General features: G+C 46.4%; 1 protein-coding gene across 2 annotated transcripts in view; it reads right to left on the bottom strand.

Annotated features, from left to right (window-relative positions):
• Window positions 1-19,942, bottom strand: part of HSPG2 (heparan sulfate proteoglycan 2) — a 139,197-nt gene that overhangs the window by 87,597 nt on the left and 31,658 nt on the right. The gene's annotated exons all lie outside the window — the stretch shown is intronic.

The following is a 19,942-nucleotide window of genomic DNA, read 5'->3' as shown; positions in this document are numbered from 1 at the left end:
GTCTGACTGGGGCTGAACCACTTGCTTTGACTTAGTTTCCCCACACTCCATTAACCCATGGAGGCCTCAGAGCCTGATTCCATAAATTCACCATTATCTGAAATAATCCTTAAACAGGATCCAGTGAAAACCACTTTGGTAAATGTTGACTTTTCTTCCTTTGGATAAAGCCAGGAATATCTAGGACACAAGTCAGTGGATAGAGGGGGTACAAGTTGGTAAAGGCTGCCCTGGGCCAGCAAATAGGGGAAACGGAAACAAGTTGGAGGGTCATCAGAGTCTGCGTGAATGAGGAGAGCCAGAAAGCCAGAAGAGTCGGTCCAAACTTGCCTCCCCAACCCAAGTCTCTTTGGCCCCTCCCTCTCTCTCACCTTGGCCTGGCCTCCAAATCACTAGGCCACAGGAATCACACTCCAGTCTCATTAGAGAACAAATGGACTCTGGCCCTAGTGGCCATATTGACAGTTTCACCTGTGTACCCAGAGCTGAAGGTAGAAACAAGGAGTCAGGCTAGATTGGGGCAGGACAGGCAAGGTGTCAAGTCCATATGACCTCAGTCCAACACTGAGTTCCATCACAAGCACCACTTGCTTTGAGTCCTGGGGGCCACTGAGACCTGCACCCTGCAAATCAAGGCAGAAAAGCACCCCAGCAACCACAACTACCTTGCTCAGATCTGTGCATGAGTAGTGCTGCTTCTTCCCCATGGCCAAGATCTAGAGGTTTCCAAAGGAGCCTGAGCAGATAACTTAGAGGCAAACAAACCAGCAGAGTCCAAGGGACACTGGGAGCTCCCAAACATAAGTGGTCTCACCTGCACACACAGGCCCAAATGGTCTGGCACAAGCATCTCAGACCTTGCCCCTGAGGCAACCCTATGTGGGGTGCTCAGCCTAGCCAAAATCATGAAAGCTCAAGGGCTAGCCAGGATGATGGCAGCTGAAATTCCAAGGGAGAGGAAAAGGCAAGTTAGGTAGTCTCTTTTGCTCCTTCCTAACTCTGTATCCCTGAAGCCTCTGGCTTTTGCTGGCACTGGTCCCTCCCTGTGCTGACATATCCTCCCCCTCTCTATCTGGTTAACTGAAGTCATCCTCTCAAATTCAGCTCAACACCATCTCCTCTAATCAGCATTAAAGGGAATACACTACTGTTACACACAGCAACAAGGGTGAATTTCAAACATGTTCTACTGACGGACAGAAACCAGACACAAAAGATGACATACAATAAGTCTGTTTGTATAAGACTGGGGGTGTGGAGTGTCTCAGCTACAATGACAGAAACATTATTAGTTACCTGAAGCATGGGGGGGAAGCTGAACTAGAGAAGGGACACAGGAGTCTTTTTTTTTTTTAAGAATCTTTTTTAAATTGTTTTAATTTTATTTATTATTGGATAGAGACAGAAATTGAGAAGGGAGGGGGGAGATGGAGAGGGAGAGAGAGAAAGAAAGAGAGAGAGGGAGGGGGAGAGAGAGAGAGATTCATTTCTACTTGCCAGGCTACCATGGGGGTGCCTCTTCCCAGGTGAGTATTCTCTGGGTTGGAGAGAACTCGACCAGAGCCAGCCTGGGCTGCTACTCACTCACCAATGGGAGGGAGATGACTCATGAACCAAGCTCGTGGTGAGGCAATTCAATTCAATTCTTTATTGATCAGAGAGCCAAGGCTTTTAAAGGTCCAAACTGGAAGTGGCAAATCGGAAATGGAAATGGCTAGGAAAGGGGCAAAGAAAGGCTGGAAAGGTAGAAACTTCCTTAGCAACTGTTGCAAATGTTTTAACTGGTAGGATTAATAATACCCTGCAGGCAGGGAGGGTCTTGAGGGTAGAAAGAAGATAGATCAAAAGAATGGAATGGGTGGGGATCTTTCAGGCAAAACAATGATTATATAGATAGGCCATAGTATGCAGGGTGCTTTGTGAGCCCTGCTGAGCTCAACCACATCCTCACAATTTCCTGACATCTCTCCCCCTTTCATTAATGGTCATAGTATCAGGAATGCAGGGTGCTTTGTGAGACAGGGAGTAACCTTTGGGGTTACTCCTGTCCCTCCTTGCTCAACCTCTCAATAGAGAGAGAGACTGACAGGATAGACACACTCCTCAGGTCAAACCCTGCCAGGCTCTACCACATCCTCACAATTTCCCGACATCTACTGCCTTAGCAATCCACTCTTAATAAATACTTGAATAAATAAATGAATGGATAAAAATGCCATAATCCTACTGCTTCAGAGGCAGGCTAGCTAGACAGGAATAAAAGATGGGGTCAGAACCAGGTGATGGTACACCCAATTAAGTGCACATACTAACATGTGCAAGGACCATGATTTAAGCTCCCATTCCCACCTACAGAAGGGACACTTCACAAGTGGTAAAACAGGTCTATAGGTGTCTGTTTTTCTCTCTCCTTCTCTATTTCCCCTCTTCTCTCAATTTCTCTCTGTCCTATTCAATAAAATAGAAAAAATAAAAAGGTCACCAGGAGCAGTACTGGTTTCATAGTGCTGACACTGAGCCCCAGCCAATAAAAAAAAAAAGGGGGTAGGGCTCACATCATTGCTAAGAATGTATCATTGTTAAGAATGTAGAAAATGGGGAGTCAGGCGGTAGTGCAGTGGGTTAAACGCACACGGCACAAGGCGCAAGGACTGGTGTAAGGATCCCAGTTCGAGCCCCTGGCTCCCCACCTGCAGGGGAGTCACTTCACAGGTGGTGAAGCAGGTCTGCAGGTGTCTGTCTTTCTTTCTCCCTCTCGTCTTCCCCTCCTCTCTCCATTTTTCTCTCTGTCCTATCCAACAACGACGACATCAATAACAACAATAAAACAACAAGGGCAACAAAAGGGAATAAATAAATAAATAAATGTAGGAAATGACTGGGGAGATAGCATAATGGCTATGCAAAAATATTTTCAGTCTAAGGCTCTAGAATCACAAGTTCAGTTTCCATAATAAACCAGAACTAATCAGTGCTCTCATTAAAATAATAATAATAGAAAATCTGAGAGGTGGGAGAGAACTTAGCTATTAGAGCATATTTTACAATGCGCAAGGACTAAGGTTTGAGACCTCAGGCACCACATTTGAACACCTACAAGAGTGAAGCTTCAAAAGCAGAACAGTGCTGTGGTGATTCTTCTTCTCTCCTATCTCTCCTTCCTAAAAAAAAAAAAAAAAAAGACACTGGAAGCAATGGAATTGTGCAGGCATGGAGCTCCAGTGCAAACCCTGGTATACAAAAAAGAGAATGAGTGAATGACAGAGAGAAAAGAGAATCAAAGAAACACATAAAAGGGCAGGAAAGATAATGCACAGTAATCGTGCACCAGATTCATGCTTAATTTCCCAGAGGTTCCAGGTTCAATTCCTAATACCGTCATCATAAGTCAAAATTGAGCAATGCTTTGGTCTCTTTCCTATGTAAACAAACAAACACATAATTTTTAAACCAACCCAGGAGGTAGCAAAGTGAATAAAGGACTGGGCTCAAAGACATGAGATCCTGAATTTGATCTCCTGTATTTCAAGTACCAGAGTGAAGGCCTCAATTTACATATGTTAGTATCCTCCAACACTCTGATTCTCTCTCCCTCTCAGTAATAAATAAATATTTAAAGATATTAAAAGGAAAAAATAATGAGGAACAGAAAGAAAATCACCAAGAGAACTCATAAAGAAAGCCTGTGTTAAGAATTATGTATAGAGGGAGTTGGGCAGTAGCACAGCGGGTTAAGCGCACGTGGTGCAAAGCGCAAGGACCCGCATAAGGATCCCGATTCAAGCCCCCGGCTCCCCACCTGCAGGGGAGTCGCTCCACAGGCGGTGAAGCAGGTCTGCAGGTGTCTCTCTTTCTCTCCTCCTCTGTCTTCCCCTCCTCTCTCCATTTCTCTCTGTCCTATCCGACAACAATGACAACAATAACGATGACAACAACAAGGGCAGCAAAAAGAGAATAAATAAATAAATAAATAAATATTTTAAAAAAGAATTATGTATAGGGTACTTTAAGAAATTTCAATCTTCCAACCTCTTTTTTCCCCATTATGGCTGAATCTAACTGCATTTTAAGTGGTAGGACAGGGAAAAGCATCCTGTTATGCAATTCTAGCAGCATCTTACTTTTCTTAAGATTGATTGTACTTATTTCTCCAGAGCGAACCAGAGTCTGGCACATGCAATGCCTGGGATTGAACTGGTTGGTACCTCAAACTTACAAGTCCAGAATTCTACCACTGTACCACTTTCAGGGATGCAAGCATTTTACTTGTCAATATTTCTTGGGGTGGGGGTAAGGCAGGGTATCTCAAACTGGTGGAGGACTGAACTTGCATTACTGAGGCTCCCAGTTCAATCCGTGACCTGTACTGGAATGGTGCCCTGACTTCTTTCACATGTGCAGCTCTCTTTTTCATACAAAATGAATCTTTTTTTTTTTTTTTGCCCCCAAGAGTTATTGCTGGGGCTCAGTGCCTGCACTACGAATCACTACGAATCCACTGCTCCTGGAGGCTACTTTTCCCCTTTTGTTGCCCTTCTTGTTATTAGTGCTGTTGTTGCTGTCTTTGCATAGGACAGAGAGATATCGAGAGAGGAGGTAGATAAAACATGAAAAGAAGGCTACTTACAGGCACCTGGATGGAAAAGTGGTAATGGACAATAATCACCTGATCCCATAAAATGCTTAACTGCAGACATTTCCTTTCCCCATTATGTTAACTTGCTATCCCCACACCAGTGCATCAAAAGGGAGGGAAAAGGAGAGGGAAGCCCTGCCATCCAAAGTAACCTTGTGGTCATTTTCAGGAACCTGCCAGACACACTAGAATGTTAGGCCCTAAACTCAAGAGGACTCTAGAAAAATCCCATGAACATGGTTATTTTCATTCTAACAGCCAACTCACTTTCCTTTTTTTCTCCTTTTTGACAACTGTGCTATCATCTAATGACCTGTTTCTGAATCCTGTCATCCCTTCTGAGGATACTGGAACTAGAACTATACTTTGCCCAGAGATGGCTGGCTGTGGAGGTGCCACACTTCCCCCATGAAGTTTATATGCAATCACCTTGGCCTGGAGCCCGGAGCCAAGGGTGAATGTTGTTTGGTCATGTCTGCAGTACTGAGCCTTGAGTAAAGGCTAAACTGTCCATTCTTACTCCCGATTTTATTCCCCACTATAACCTAATGCTTCTGCTCCTAGGGCAAATACTTTCTCTTGTTTCTTTGTTCCCTCTGGACTGTGATTGATTGATTGATTGATTGATTGATTGATTTTTATTGCTACCAGGGTTATCACTGTAGCTCATGCCTGCAAGAGTGCTCCTGGAAGTTACTTATTCCTTTTCTATTTTTATTTGATAAGACAGAGAAACTAAGAGGGGAGGGGGATATAAAGATAGGAAGAGCTCGTAAAATATCCCGTTTGGGTGGGGAGCAGAGGTTCGAACCTGGATCTTGCGCATTGTAATGTGTGCACTCAACCGGGTGTACCACCCACCCCCCTACCCCAACAGTGTTTATCTCTGTTTTGTATAGCCAGTGCACTTGGGGTCAGGTCCATAGAACTGGTACCCAGGGGCGAGCTTTTAGAACCTCCAGGAGCTGGTGAGAAATAAGATCCCTTCTCATTCATCTTTCCCCAAGTGGGGGGGGGGGGCTGAGATTCTACAAACTTAGTGGATTCTAACCCTTGCTGGTTAAGAAACAGAAGACCCATCTGGGGTCTCCCTCCTGTCCTGGCTACAGGGAGCAACAGGTCATTGTTGGTCCTGGGTGGATGCTGAGTATGGGAGCCTAAGCCTGGTGTTGTGGGTGCTCCTTCTGTGCCATATGTCATGACCATGCCCTCATCCTGCCTATGCAGGCAAGGCTATGCAGGGGGTGAACATGTCTGCCCCCCGCCCCGACATACACACACACACACTCTGATTGTTTGAAATGGAGAGCCCAGTGGTGAGCAAAGTCCGGAGCTTTTCCCAGGGAGGGAGAGGCCAGGGGGAGGGAGGGAGGGAGGGAAAGGGGGTCAGAACTGAACAGGAAACAACAAACTTGGAAAATGAGCCAGGAACACACATCTGCAGTGAGAAGGGAGAAAGAATCCAGAGCTTGTTGGGGCCTGGATGCAAGCCCTCCCCAGCTGGGAGACCCCAACAAATGGAACCATCTACATGCCAGCCTGCCTTTGCTTTCAGTCCCCTCTCTCGGGACACAGGGTTTGGACTCAGATCAGGATCTGCAGCAAGAGGCAAACCAACAAGAGCAGAGACTTCACTTGTGAAAAGCTAAAGACCAAAATGTTCCAACAGCTGTGTTTTACATCTGAGAGGGGAGAAGGAGACAGACCGGAAAGAGGCTCTCAGAAGAGCCCACAAGAGCCTGAGATCTGACCATCACAAGGAACTTGGAAAGTCCAGAGTCTACTTAGGGGAGAAAGAGAGCTAACATTTACTGAGCAGTTACTACATGTGAAACACTTTTTTTTTCCTCCATGGTTATTGCTGGGCTCAGTGCCTGCACCATGAATCCACCACTCCTAGAGGCCACTTTTTTCCCCTTTTGTTGCCCTTGTTGTTGTAACCTCATTGTGGTTATTATTATTGCCATTGTTGATGTTGTTCGTTGTTGGACAGGACAGAGAGAAATGGAGAGAGGAGGGGAAGACAGAGAGGGGGAGAGAAAGATAGACACCTGCAGACCTGCTTCACCGCCTGTGAAGCGACTCCCCTGCAGGTGGGGAGTCGGGGACTCGAACTGGGATCCTTATGCCGGTCCTTGCGCTTTGTGCCACATGCGCTTAACCCACTGTGCCACCGCCCAACCCCTGTGAAACACTTTTTTTAAAAGATTTTTTTTAAGCCAATTGCTTTATTTACCAAAATATTGCTCAGCTCTGGCTTATGGTTGTGTAAGGATTGAACCTGGGACTACAGAACTTTGGGCATGAAACTTTTTTTTTTAATACTTATTTTATTTATTTATTCCCTTTTGTTGCCCTTATTGTTTTATTGTTGTAGTTATTATTGTTGTTGTCATTGTTGGATAGGACAGAGAGAAATAGAGAGAGGAGGAGAGAAAGATAGACACCTGCAGACCTGCTTCACCGCCTGTGAAGCGACTCCCCTGCAGGTGGGGAGCCGGGGTTCGAACCGGGATCCTTATGCAGGTCCTTGTGCTTTGCACCACCTGCGCTTAACCCACTGTGCTACAGCCCGACTCCCGGGCATGAAACTCTTTTTGCATAACCATTATGCTGTCTTCCTCAGGCAAGAATTTTTTTATTTATTAACATGAGGGGGGGTGGGAGAATAGGGGGAGAGAGAACAAAAGAACCAGAGCACCACTCTGGTATGTGATGCTGCAAGTCAAATTCAGGATCTCACACTTTTAAGCCCAACACTCTAGCCATTGTGGGTGGGTAGCACCAGACACACCTCTAAGTGCTTTATAAGGATTAGCTCAGGTTACAGGTGTATAGTCACACTGTGATAATGGGGAAACGAACAGTCGGGGCTTCTGCTTGAAGATCTAGCAGGTAGTAGAGCTTGAATTTGAACCTCAGTGACCTAGCTCTAATGCTCAGTACCAACTCTATAACCAGGGCTGTGGGGTTAATTAGGAGGGAGGTTACTGAGAATCACTCTGCAAAGCCTCTCAATCACACTGGATTTCAGCTACAGACTATTCCTCAGCCTCAATGTCATTTGACCCTGACCTGCTTTAAGGTAGCTGCAGCTGGCTTGCTGAGTCCCCACCCAGCCTCCACCCAGCACCGCTTAGTTCTGGTTATAGCATAGGGACTGAACCTGGGACCTTGGAAGCTCAGGTATGAAAGTCATTTGCATAACCATTATGCTATCTCCCCAGTCCCAAAGGCCTGCTTTTTTTTTTTCAGTGATTTAATAATGATTGACAAGATTGTGGGATAAGAAGGCCTGCTTTCTTAACTTGATTAAGATCAAAGAAGAGTAGCTGGTAGAGCTAAGCTAAGACCACTGGGCTCCCCAAGCCCTCTGCTTCCCAGAAAAGGAAACAACGTTGGACCCAAGGTCTAAGCAGAGCCTGGAGAGCTCCCATCCCTAATCTGGCTAGATCCTAAAACAGCTCAAAGGATGCTCAAACTGGCAGCAATCAGAGTCCATACAATGAATGCCCTGGGTTCCAAGGAGGGCTACAACCAGTTCCAAGGTCAATGGCAAAAATAGAATCCAGGTTTCCTGCCTTCTAGCCCACCACCGGCAGGAAAGGAGCCCAGCTTCCTCCCAGAGGAACCCAGTACTCCAGGCCAGCATTGCAGCTGGAGCAGCTGGGTTGGAGGAGAGGGTACAAATGGGGGGGGGGGGAGGTTTTGTCAGAGAACAGATCTGTCAAAAGAGGAAAGAGCCAAGCAGAGAGGGGGATTTTCCAGGTCCTGGAGGTTCTTAGTAAGGGAAATGGGGGTGGGGTGGAGGGAGGCAGCTGACTCATACAGATCAAGGTCAGAGAACTGTTCAAGCATGCTGGAAACAACTGCTTGAGTCAGGGCTGGAGGGGTATGGGTGGAAGGAGGGGACCACTCCACCCCCCAAAGGTAGGTACTACTGAACAAAAAGGGAGAAGAAGACAAGTGAGGTGCCACACAGACAGATGAGGGACTTTTGGGAGGCTGATTGTGTCCAGAATAAGAATACATGTGGGGATCCAGGTCCAAGTCCCACAGAGTCCTTTAGAGACAAAGGACAGAGGCTGGATTCTTCTTTTCTGGCCTGGATGTAAATGCAGAGGAAGTCAAGGCTGACTAAGAACTCAACAAAGAACTGAAAGATGGGGGAGATCAGGGGCTGGGAGGTGGCTCTCAGTAGTATAGCATCTGCCTTACGTGTGCAAGGTTCTGGGTTTAGATCTTAGCACCACATGGGTGCAGCAAGCAGAGCTCTAAGGATAATACAGCAGTGTGTTCAAAAGATAAAGAGGGGTGCAAAAAGTAGAAATGGTTTGGAGGGCAGGAGGAGATAGTTTTAATATTGGAGAGGGTTTTCAAGTGGAGATCATGGGCCTTGAAGACACATAGGGGTTTCTGGTCCTTCTAAAATTAATGTTGTAGGAAGATGGAAACAGAGAAAAGAAATAATGCTAAGAATGGCTAAATTCAAAGTGGATAAAAAATTAGACTCTGTTCTCTGGGCTCAGACCTAATTTACAGAGCCATGGCCAAGTACACCAAGCATCATCAGTAAATAGGGGACCCACTATGGTGCCTCTCTTCAGAAGATGGTGAAGAAACCTGAAATCAGCCAGGACACCAAATACATCTGCTCCTTCTGTGGCACAACCAAGAAGGAGACACAAAGTGTGGGCATCTGGTACTGTGGTTCCTACATCAAAACTGTAACCTAGACCTACAATACCACTTCTGCCATCACAGTAAAGTCTGCCTTCCGACTGAAGGAATTGGAAGACCAGTAGAAGTGATACCATTTGAAACACTGCTAGCCTGTAATAAATGGATTAATTTATACAACAACAACAAAAAAAAAAAAAAAGGAGACTCTTAAGCAAAGGTCCCAAGTTTGATCCCCAGTATCATACATACCAGAGTAATGCTCTGGTTTTCTCTCTCTCCCTCTTGCTCATTAATCAATAACTTTTTTAAAAAAAGGAAGTGAGGTGTCTAGTATACAATATACAGTAAATGTTCAATATACATCAGAACTAGTACTGAGAGAGGAGAGAGGATAGAGGAGTGAGCACATTTCTCATGTGAGTCCCTGGGTCTGAGCCCTGGTACTACATCAGAGCTCCAGATTGTGGAGTGGTGCTATGGATACCTGACTCCTCTATGTGCTCTCCGGCTCTTTCGCTCTTTCTCTCCCTCCCTCTAAAATAATAATAATAATAATAACTTTAGCCTGGGAGGCTGTTCATATTTGTGTAAGGCCCTGGTCTCATTCCTTAGCACAACATTTAAATAAAAAGTTTATACCAACTCCTACCACACTCTCAAAGGGAGAGAAATGTTAGGGGAAGATAACCAGAGGGCACTGAATTCCACTTCCAACAGGATCCAGAGAGAGAAGAAAAAAAGAAAGACATTCAAAAGTAGTAATAGGTATAGGTGTGACTTAGAATGAAAAAAAAGGCAGGACCATTGGAAAGATGGGCAAAAATATAGATAGATAGATAGATAGATAGATAAGATAGGTAGATAGATAGATACAGATAGATATGCAGTTATAGAAATAATAGTCAACCCATATCTGTAACCTTGAGAGAGCCACTGCAGTTTCCAATGGAGGGGATGGGGACACAGTGTAAACTCTGGTGGTGGGAACTGTGTGTAATTGTACCCCTGTTACCTTATAATTTTATAAACCATTATTATGTCACTAATAAAAAATCATTATCATAAGTGTAAATTGTCCTATCAAGTGACACTCTTAATCAATAGTATTTATTGAATTAAGTGCTTTGAAGGACCCAGAAAACAAAGCAATAAAATAATTACATGTTACAATAAAATAGTTACTATATATTCAAATTTTTAAAAGTTAATACCATGCAGAAGTGTAGGACAGAGGGAAGGGGTAAGAGGGGATGAGAAGTAAGGTCTGGGAGTACAGGGTGTATGGGGTGTAGGCTCAGTCTGGGGTCAGCCTCCATCTGGGATAGATGGAGGGTCTGGCTCTACTGCCCAGGCTCTGACTTGACTGGACAGGAGGGGCCCTAGTGGGGGTGGGCTGGATGGGGATGGCAGCAAAGCCTATTTCCAAGTTCGATGCCTGCTCTGAGGAGGATTCTGGGACCAATTGGATGATGGATGGGGAGTTTCTTCAAAGACATTCTTCACATGCTTTGAGCACTGAGCCCACAGCCCCTCTTCATCACCCCGGACCTAAGGCGTTTAACCCCTACTGCCCCCACAGCTGGGCAGGAAGGTCTAGCACATTGTCCCCAGGGTGGGTGCAGCTGCCTGGAGCAAGGCTCCAGGAATCTGGGCTGAGTGAGCTCACTCCATCAAAATCCTGACAATGGTGTAGGATCAAGGAAGGAGAGGCCCCACCTGCCCATCTACCCACCAGACTTCTGCCAGCACTGGCTAACGTCCCTCCCCTGTCTTCTTGGGGTGTAAGGAGCAGAGAGGAGGGGACATGCAGATGTTGTGACCACCTCCACCCCCAAGTCTCCACGACAGGACAGGACCAAGGTAACTATAGTAAGAGCTCCAGCTCCCCTCATGACCACACCCCAGGCCCTGCAGATAGGATGAGGATGGCCAGCCACACTCCCAGCCACCCAGCACTGTCCATGGGCAGCAGACAGCAAAGGGGAAGGAATCTGTTGGGGCAGCACTTTGTTGTGTAAACTGCCAGGGGCCAGTAAGCAGACACAAAGGCCAAATGGCCTCTAATCCTCTGGCAGGCTGAGAGGGGCGCCAATCCCGGAAAGGAGATGGCCACAGCCTCTTCTGGCATACCTGCACTACTCGTGCCATGCATGAGCCCTATCAGTTTCCCACACTCAGCTTGGCTCATCAGTTGGCAGGGAGGAACATTGACAACACAACACTCTATCCCAAAGAAGAATGGCCTAGACTCAGGGAGCACAGATAAGACCATTCCAGTCCCCCAGGACCCAGTTACTGGGGCCTCTCCCCTGCCCCCAACCCTGCCATTTTGCAGACAAGGAAAAGCGGTTCAGAAGCATTAATCCACCTGCCTGAGGTCATATAGATAAGGTCATAAGGAGTTCAGTTTGAAAGTAGGGCCCTTCTGTATTCTGCTGGCTCAGAGGCCAGGTTGCAGGAGGTCCTTGCATCTGACCCCTGGCCTGTGGAAGGGGTCACCAAGGCCTGGAGCCTGGAAAGGCTGCATTCTAGTCAGAGTCTTCACCAGCTCTGAGGACATATCAGAACCTTTAGCAGAGATCAAGAAAGTGGGAAGCTGGAGTCTGGGGTGTCTCCTTCTTGTTCTGTCCTACACTCAACATGTGGCCTTGACTCACCCTTTCCAAAGGACTCCCTATTTGCAAATCACTGCATCCCTCTATGTGTGCTGGTCTTCCCCACCAGCTGCTGGGGTGATGTGCACAAAAGCAACAGGAGGGCTGTGATTTTCCTGTTCTGACCATCACTGCATCTCCAGAAACAGAAAGCACAAAGTACATGCTCTATAAACATCTGCAGGCTTACTAGAAAGCTGAATGAATACCTACACCCAGTAAACTTGACAGAAGATAGCCCACTCAGCAGAAAAAAGAAGGCCAATTTCAGAAAGACATGGCTGGATAGGGATGGCAACAAAGCCTGTTTCTGAGTTCAATGCCTGCTCTGAGGATTCTGGTACCAACTGGAAGATAGATTCTTCTTCTTCTTCTAGCGTTTGCCCTTCTTCCGTAGCCAGTCAAGAGCGTCAGGTTGAGCCTGATGTAAAGTTCTGAGACCTCCTTTGAATCTGGAGAGGTGGCAGTCGTTGACTATGTGGGTCATATATGATGGGGAGTTTCTCCAAAGACATTCTTCACATGCCTTGAGCACTGAGCCCACTACCCCCTCTTCATCACCCCAGACCTAGGGCTGAACCCTATACCACCCCCATAGCTGGGCAGGAAGGTCTAGTACATGGCAGTGCTACACCTGGTAGAGTACAGTTGCACCTGTGAGTCAGGCAGTGGTGCACCCAGTAAAGCACACGTTTCCACGCACAAGGGCCCAGGTTCAAGCCCCAGGTCTTTATCTACAAGTGGAAAGATTCACAAACAGTGAAGCAGTGCTGCAGGTATCTCTCCTTCTTCTTCTCTATCTTTCCTTCCCTCTCAATTTTTCTGAATAAATAAATAATTTCTAATGAATAAATAAAACATAAAAAATGAAAGGAGAGAGTCAGGCGGTAGCACAGTAGGTTAAGCACACGTGGCACAAAGTGCAAGGACCGGCATAAGGATCCCGGTTCGAGCCCCCGGATCCCCACCTGCAGGGGAGTCACTTCACAGGCGGTGAAGCAGGTCTGAAGGTGTCTGTCTTTCTCTCCTTCTCTCTATCTTCCCCTGCTCTCTCCATTTCTCTCTGTCCTATCTAACAACAATGACATTAATAACAACAACAATAACTACAACAACAATAAAAAACAAGGGCAACAAAAGGAAAATAAATAAATATAAAATAAAGGAAAGAAAATATGATAAGGACTTCCCAAGATCACAGAGCTAGGAAGCCCCCAAATCATCTCTAGGCATCACTTGCTCATGGATAAAACTGAGACCACGACATTTCATCCCAAGGGAAGAAGAGGACTGAGTCACAAGATCCTTGAAGCCCACCCTATGGTGCCCTGCACTTGGACACACTTGCCTAGGGCTCCGTTCCCTCAGTGACAAAATGGGAGTCAAATCCAGTCTTGCCTGCCTCCTTACAGGTGCTATTGGGAGAGGCAGATGGAATGAAGAGAATGTGGGGTCAGAGGACCCTGAAGCTGTATGATTCCCATGTGAGCCTGAATGATTTCTACCTGGAAGGCCCCTTAAAAGAAGCTGGGTATGTGCCCAGATGTTTCTGTTGCTGCCACACCAGCTAGAGCACTTTATCCTGAGCCTCAGGGATGGATGGGTCCCATGGGGCATAGAGGCAGGACTCAACTCAGATACCCTTGCTTGAAGGCTGCCTTCATAGTCAACGACTATGAAGGCTGCCACATAGTCAACGACTGCCACCTCTCCAGATTCAAAGGAGGTCTCGAAACTTTACATCAGGCTCAACCTGATGCTGTTGACTAGCTACGGAAGAAGGGCAAACGCTAGAAGAAGAAGAAGAAGGCTGCCTCAGTTACTCTCCTGCTGGGTAAGTGTCAGTGAATGTCACTTTGTCCTTTCCTTACAGAACACCTACTGTGTGCTGGGCTCTGAGGATGAGAAAAGGAAAACAGACAGGTAGGCAGACCATTAAATCAAGCCATGACAATAGTGTTCTAGGAGAGTCCAGGAAGGTTCCCTCGCTTAGTCCAGCAGGGAAGTTAAGGAAAGGTTTCATGGGGAAATGACAATTCAACTGGGTCAGAAACAGGGTTCTGATCAAGCAGGTGGTAGAGGATGAAGGGGCACAACAGACTGCAGGAAGGAATACACTAAGGACAGAGAGGGGAGGGCAGAGCACAGTTTAGGGGAGAAGTTTGGTGCAGTGGACATGTATGTGTGTGCCAGAGGATAGAGGACCAAAGGGGTCCAACTCCTCAGTGGCGTTTTCCCTTTACAGAGCAGTGTTCCTTAATGGGGGATACCAGTACTAACAGTGACCACCTACTGACCTACTAGATTATGCCTTCACACTGCTCTCAACTCACCAATTAGAAGAAAAACCTTGGTTATGGCCAATCAGGTCCTATGTGATACACATATACCCCTCCCAACTCACCTGCCATGCTCTCTTCACTCTCTGAACATTTATTGTATTACTAGTCCTCAAGGGGCTGAAAGATAGCTTACACCAGAGAGTATACACCTTACCATGCAATAAGGACTCAGGTTCAAGCCCTAGAACCAAATAAGAGCACTTAAATCATAAATGTTGGAGCAGTGTTGTGGTGTCTCCCCTCTCACTGCCTGTCTCTCTGTCTCTACTTGAAATTTGAAAAGTGCAGTGGAAAAGAAGAGTGTCAGGAGTGGTGGAGCTGCACAGGTGAAAAAAGGTCAGTGGAGTAGGGGAACCTCCTCACTAGAGCACTGGACTTGTAGTCATGAGGTCCTAAGTTGTTTTTTTTTAATATTTATTTAATTTATTTATTCCCTTTTGTTGCCCTTGTTGTTTTATTGTTGTAGTTATTATTGTTGTTGTTGTTGGATAGGACAGAGAGAAATGGAGAGAGGAGGGGAAGACAGAGAGGAGGAGAGAAAGATAGACACCTGCAGACCTGCTTCACCACCTGTGAAGCAACTCCCCTGCAGGTGGGGAGCCGGGGTTCGAACCGGGATCCTTATGCCAGTCCTTGTGCTTTGCGCCACCTGCGCTTAACCCACTGCGCTACAGCCGGACTCCCGAGGTCCTAAGTTTTATCCCTAAGATCATATGTGCCAGAGTTATGCTCCAGTTCTGTCTCTCTCATTAATAAATATATGAATAGATCTTTTTTTAAAAAAAAAAAGTAATTATCTTTATTTATTTATTTATTGGGTAGAGACAGCCAGAAATCAATAGGGAAAGCAGAGATAGAGAGGGAGAGAGGCAGAGAGACCTGCAGCACTGCTTTACCACTTACAAAGCTTTCCCCTGCAGGTGGGGAATGGGAACAGATCTTCAAAATAAATAAATAAATATCCTCAAAACATACCAAATACCGTCCTATTTCAGGGCCTGTGCACTTGCTGAGACACTGTCCTCAGTTATTCTTGTTCCTACACTTTCTCTAGTTTCTGCTCAAATGACATCTTTGCTAAGACCTAGCCTCACTATATGCCAGATCCAGAATCTGTCACACACAGCTCTCTGTCGCTTCTCTTACCCTATTTGCAAGCATCTTAACACCCACAGCCTGACCTATATTTATATGTTTACCATCTGTCTCCTCTACTAGCATGCTAGACTTCACGGAGACTTCACAAAGTCCCTTCATTCACAAAGTGTCCCTCTGTTCATTTTGCTCATTACAACACCTCTGGGACCTGGCACACAGCAGATAGTCAATGTAACATTTACTAACAGTGAATGAACAGGCTTTATAAGTAAAAGGAATGGGGTGGGTGGTAGAGCACCCAGTTAAGCACACATAGTATGAAGCACAAGGACCCATACAAGGATCCGGATTCAAGCCCTCACTGCCCACCTGCAGGAGGTCCACTTCACAAGCAGTGAAACAGGTCTGCAGCTGTCTCTGTCTTCTTCTCTATCTCCTCTTCCCCTCTCAATCTCTCTCTGTTCTATCCAATAAAATTAAAAGGAAAAAAAAAAAAAAAGGCTGCCATGAGCAATGGATTCATAGTGCCAGTACCAAGCCTCAGCAATAACCCTGGAGGCAAAAAAAAAAAAAAAAAGTGAAAGGACTGAGGCTTAGATGACTTGCCTGCAATCATAGCACTAGAACAGTTCAGACTTGAAAACAAACCCCTGGTCCTAGTCCAGGAATACAGTTCTACTGAAACCCTGTTCCCATCATCCCTGCCACCTGCATTTTCATATCTAGGAGGTCCATTTAGGGGAGAAGCAGAGGCAGGAGAGTTGTCCATTATCCAACAGAGCACCTCAGGGAGCAAGTAGGGGTCTCTGAAGCAAGATGGGGCCAGAGCAGGTCCTAGTGCATGGCAGCCAGGCAGTTGGGCCTCTGTAACTACATTCTGGCTTGCTTCTGCAGGCATCAACAATAGGAAAAAAAAAAAAACAGGTTGGAATGGTAGTCCAAGAGCAATGACCAAGGAGGCCAGTTCCCCTTACACCTCAGGGCTTTCCTCATCTGCTTCCTGGAGGGGGAGGCAGGAGCAGGCAGGCTCCAGCTCACAACATAAGACTGGACAATGAGATGGCAGAGCTGGAAATAAATGGGAGGGTCCCTTCTCTTCAGAGCACCACAGCCTCTGAGTGATGCATGTCCACTTCAGGGCACAGGAGCTCTGGACAGGAACAGGTATGGGGGGTGGGGTTAGGAGTGGGGGGTGGTCCCAGAAGACACACACATCCAGCAATGGCTGGTTAAACAAAGCCACTTCTCTAAGTTCCAAGTCCCTCAAATATGATGAAGTAAGGAGTAACTACTTAGGGTTTCCCAAGTGGGTTTAACCTGGGTTCCACAAAACATATTCTGGGATTAGCCATCCCAAAAGACTGCCTTTCCTTTAACTACCAACTAGCTCTGCCTTAGTAAGGTCCTAGATGTAAGATACAACTTAGCCCCCTTCCCGTCCTCTACCCATCTCCACAATCAGAGGGTTTGTGAAAAATTTGGACTGGCTTGTGTTTGTTTGCTTATTTGGTGGGGCTGGGCCTTTATACATGCATGGTTTTACCGTAGCTTCCTCTAGCTAGAGCCAGGAATGGTTCATGCACTCTTCAGAGTGACTCCTTAGCATCTGAGGAAGCCCTGTCAGGAGTTGCCCCTTCCCTCCCTGGATATCAGCCTGCTTTCTCTCCAATGATAAGTCCTGTCGGAGAGGGCAGACAGGGTGGCTCAGGCCCAGTGCCTGACACTTCCCACCCCCCACACACACACACCCAGGACATGCAGAAAGTACTTACAGGGGAGTAGCTGAGTGTTTCAAGGAGGGTCAATGGCTTAAAACAGAAACTGGAGCTAGAGCCTGCTGGGATGTAGGAGATGAGGAGGGGGATAGTGATCTTCTAGGCCCTGTGGGCCAGGCAGGAAGGAGCAGGAACAGGTTTCCAGCTCATCCTTCTTCCTGGGACAATCCATTCCTCTCCCCAGGGCCCAGATTCTTGCAAATGAGGAAGTAACCTCCTAGGTCACTGGTTTCCAATCTGTCCTCAGCAGCCTCAGAGAGGCTGAGGGTAGGTGAGCAGAGAGAAGGGAGGCCAGCTAGAGCTGGGGCCACCTCCCCCAAAATTTTCATTTCAATGAAAACAAATGCAACTTTGTTCATTTCATATTCTGACCTTCCACAGAATCTGGCTGTTTCAGCCCCTGGTGAGTTTTGAGGTCATGAGGAGCTCTCTATGACTCTGTTTCATCATCTGTAAAATGGGCATGATAGTTCACAGTAATAGTAACCGACCGCTGCAGTGTTGAAATACAAATGTAAACTATTGTCAAGAGCACTTGCATAAGGCAAAGGCCCTAGAAGTGTTTGTTGTGATTATTACTATTACTTTCATTTACTATTACTTTGGTTGGTAATAAGAAGTTTGAACGTCCTCCAGTGAAAGGCTCCAAAGATTTTGCTAGGCCTTGACATTTTAAACACTGAAATCCTGAAATGTTAAGATGATGAAATTCTAGGTTCTGACTGCCACCAGCAAGAGGGCAGGGCCAGGGCAGGGAATGACACAGTCAGAACTGGATTCTGAGGGGTAGACAGGCTGCAAGCTGCCCATCAGAGGGCTATCATCAACACCCTCATCTATTTTTACCTCCTTGCCAACCCATTACAGAAGATTCAAAGCAGCTTCCAAAGATGTGTACTTAAGAGCAAGAGAAAATTAACTAAGCCCCTGGAAGGACAGAGGGAGACAAACAGACAGAGAGCCTGGAGTAAGGCAAGTACCTAGATTCAAAAAAAGCTCAGACTAGGAGCCTGGGAGGTGGCGCAGTGGCTATAGAGTTGGATTCTCAGGTCCTGAGCTTTATCCCCAACAATGCATGTACTAGAATAAATGCTCTGTTTCTCTCTGCCACTTCCCTCCTCATTTCCCTTGCTCAATAAATAAATCTAAAAAATAGAAATAAGCAAATAACACATATCAAATTCTGGATGTCTGGAAAAGGCTCAGCTCACTTGGCTCTGAGCTGTCCAATGGGAAAAAGGAAACCTAACCAGGCCCTGGATTTCCTGTCCCATGAGGTACAAACAAATCAGTTGCTTAGAAGAAGCACAGCTACTCCTGATCCTGAAAGCAGGGGCTGCCTGTTACGAGCCTTTCTTTGCTCTTGTCCCACAGAGTTTGTTTCCAAAACCAAACTCAGGGGCAGAGAGTGGGATGACAAAAAATCCAGGAGAGTAAATGGCAGCCCAGGAGCAGCCCCAACATCCTTGGCCTGGACAGGATCATCTAGTCCCACCCCCCACCCCCAAGCCTGAACACAGCCAGGGTCTAAAATAGCCAGAGCAGAAGAGGGTGCCAGGAGGCCCGGGACAGGGGAACTGGTCAGGCTCTTCTACATGGGTAGGGGAAAAGGCAGTGAGGCAATTCATACACATGTCTGTTGCACAAAGGAGTACCTTCACTGGGCATTTGAGGCCCTTCTGGGAGTTCCTTACCCACCAGTTCCCCCCTCAGCTGCACATTGCTCATGCTCACTCAGTGCTCAGAGCTCCACCCTTCCCACAAGGTGGGCCTTTTCTGCATAGCAGCCAAATAGAAAAGTCTTCACAGAAACACTACCCACAGTAAGTAGGGAAGCGGCTAGAGCTCTCATGCTCCCCACCTCCATGATCAGGCTCCCTCCAGAACCTTCTAGGTACCCCAACCCCACCTTCAGCAACAGCAGCAGGTAAAGACAATGGGGGCTATTCTGGACCACATGGGTGTTTAAAGACCTGGCTGGGTCTCATCCCAGGGATACAAGAAACCTTGACCTCAGCAAGACCTTCCTGAAATTGTTGTTGCCCAACCTGGTGAGTACATCCCATGCTGTTACCAACACTGCAGGCCCTGTTGGATACAGCCAAGTGCAGCCTCCTCCAGGAAGTCCTCAGTGCCACTGCGCATTCTGGGCAATATTGTTTAAGATGCTCAGAAGAGCTAGATCTTGGCTCCTGCTCTGTCACTGAAAAATATGGATAAACACTAGTGTGTATAAAAATGCTTAGAAGTCTCTTTGTATAAGACCAAGTCTTGTCTCCCCAGTCACAGTGTGAGGTAGAATGTAAGCAGGGACAAATCTTATCTGCTTTGTACCTGCTCTTTTTACAACCACTGGAATACTAGTAGATACCAGCTAAATATTTACTGACTGATATAAATACCTATAGACAGCATCTGTAATGTCTATGGAAACACCCACAGTGCGAGGTGCGTAGATCGCTAACACTTTTTGATAATACAGGCAGCCCTACTTACTCTCAGCACATGCCAAGCCATATGCTAAGTTCATCAACTGATTAGCTTATTTAATTTGTTCAATAGTTCCAAGAAATAAATACTGTTATTGCCTTCTTTCATAAGCAAGGAAATGAAAGTTCCACTCCAATTGATATGGAGTTTGCTTGAGGTTGTACAGCTATTCAGTGGCCAAGCTGGTAATCAAACTTAAGAATCCCAAAGCCTCCATCAGAGATCTTTACTTCAACCCCTCCACCCAAATCCTGATATCCCAGA

The sequence above is a fragment of the Erinaceus europaeus genome, chromosome 13 (genome assembly GCF_950295315.1).
Source record: "Erinaceus europaeus chromosome 13, mEriEur2.1, whole genome shotgun sequence".
In the NCBI taxonomy this organism is placed as follows: domain Eukaryota; kingdom Metazoa; phylum Chordata; class Mammalia; order Eulipotyphla; family Erinaceidae; genus Erinaceus; species Erinaceus europaeus.
Note: the sequence above shows the minus strand (reverse complement) of the source record. Positions and strands in the feature narration are given on the sequence as shown.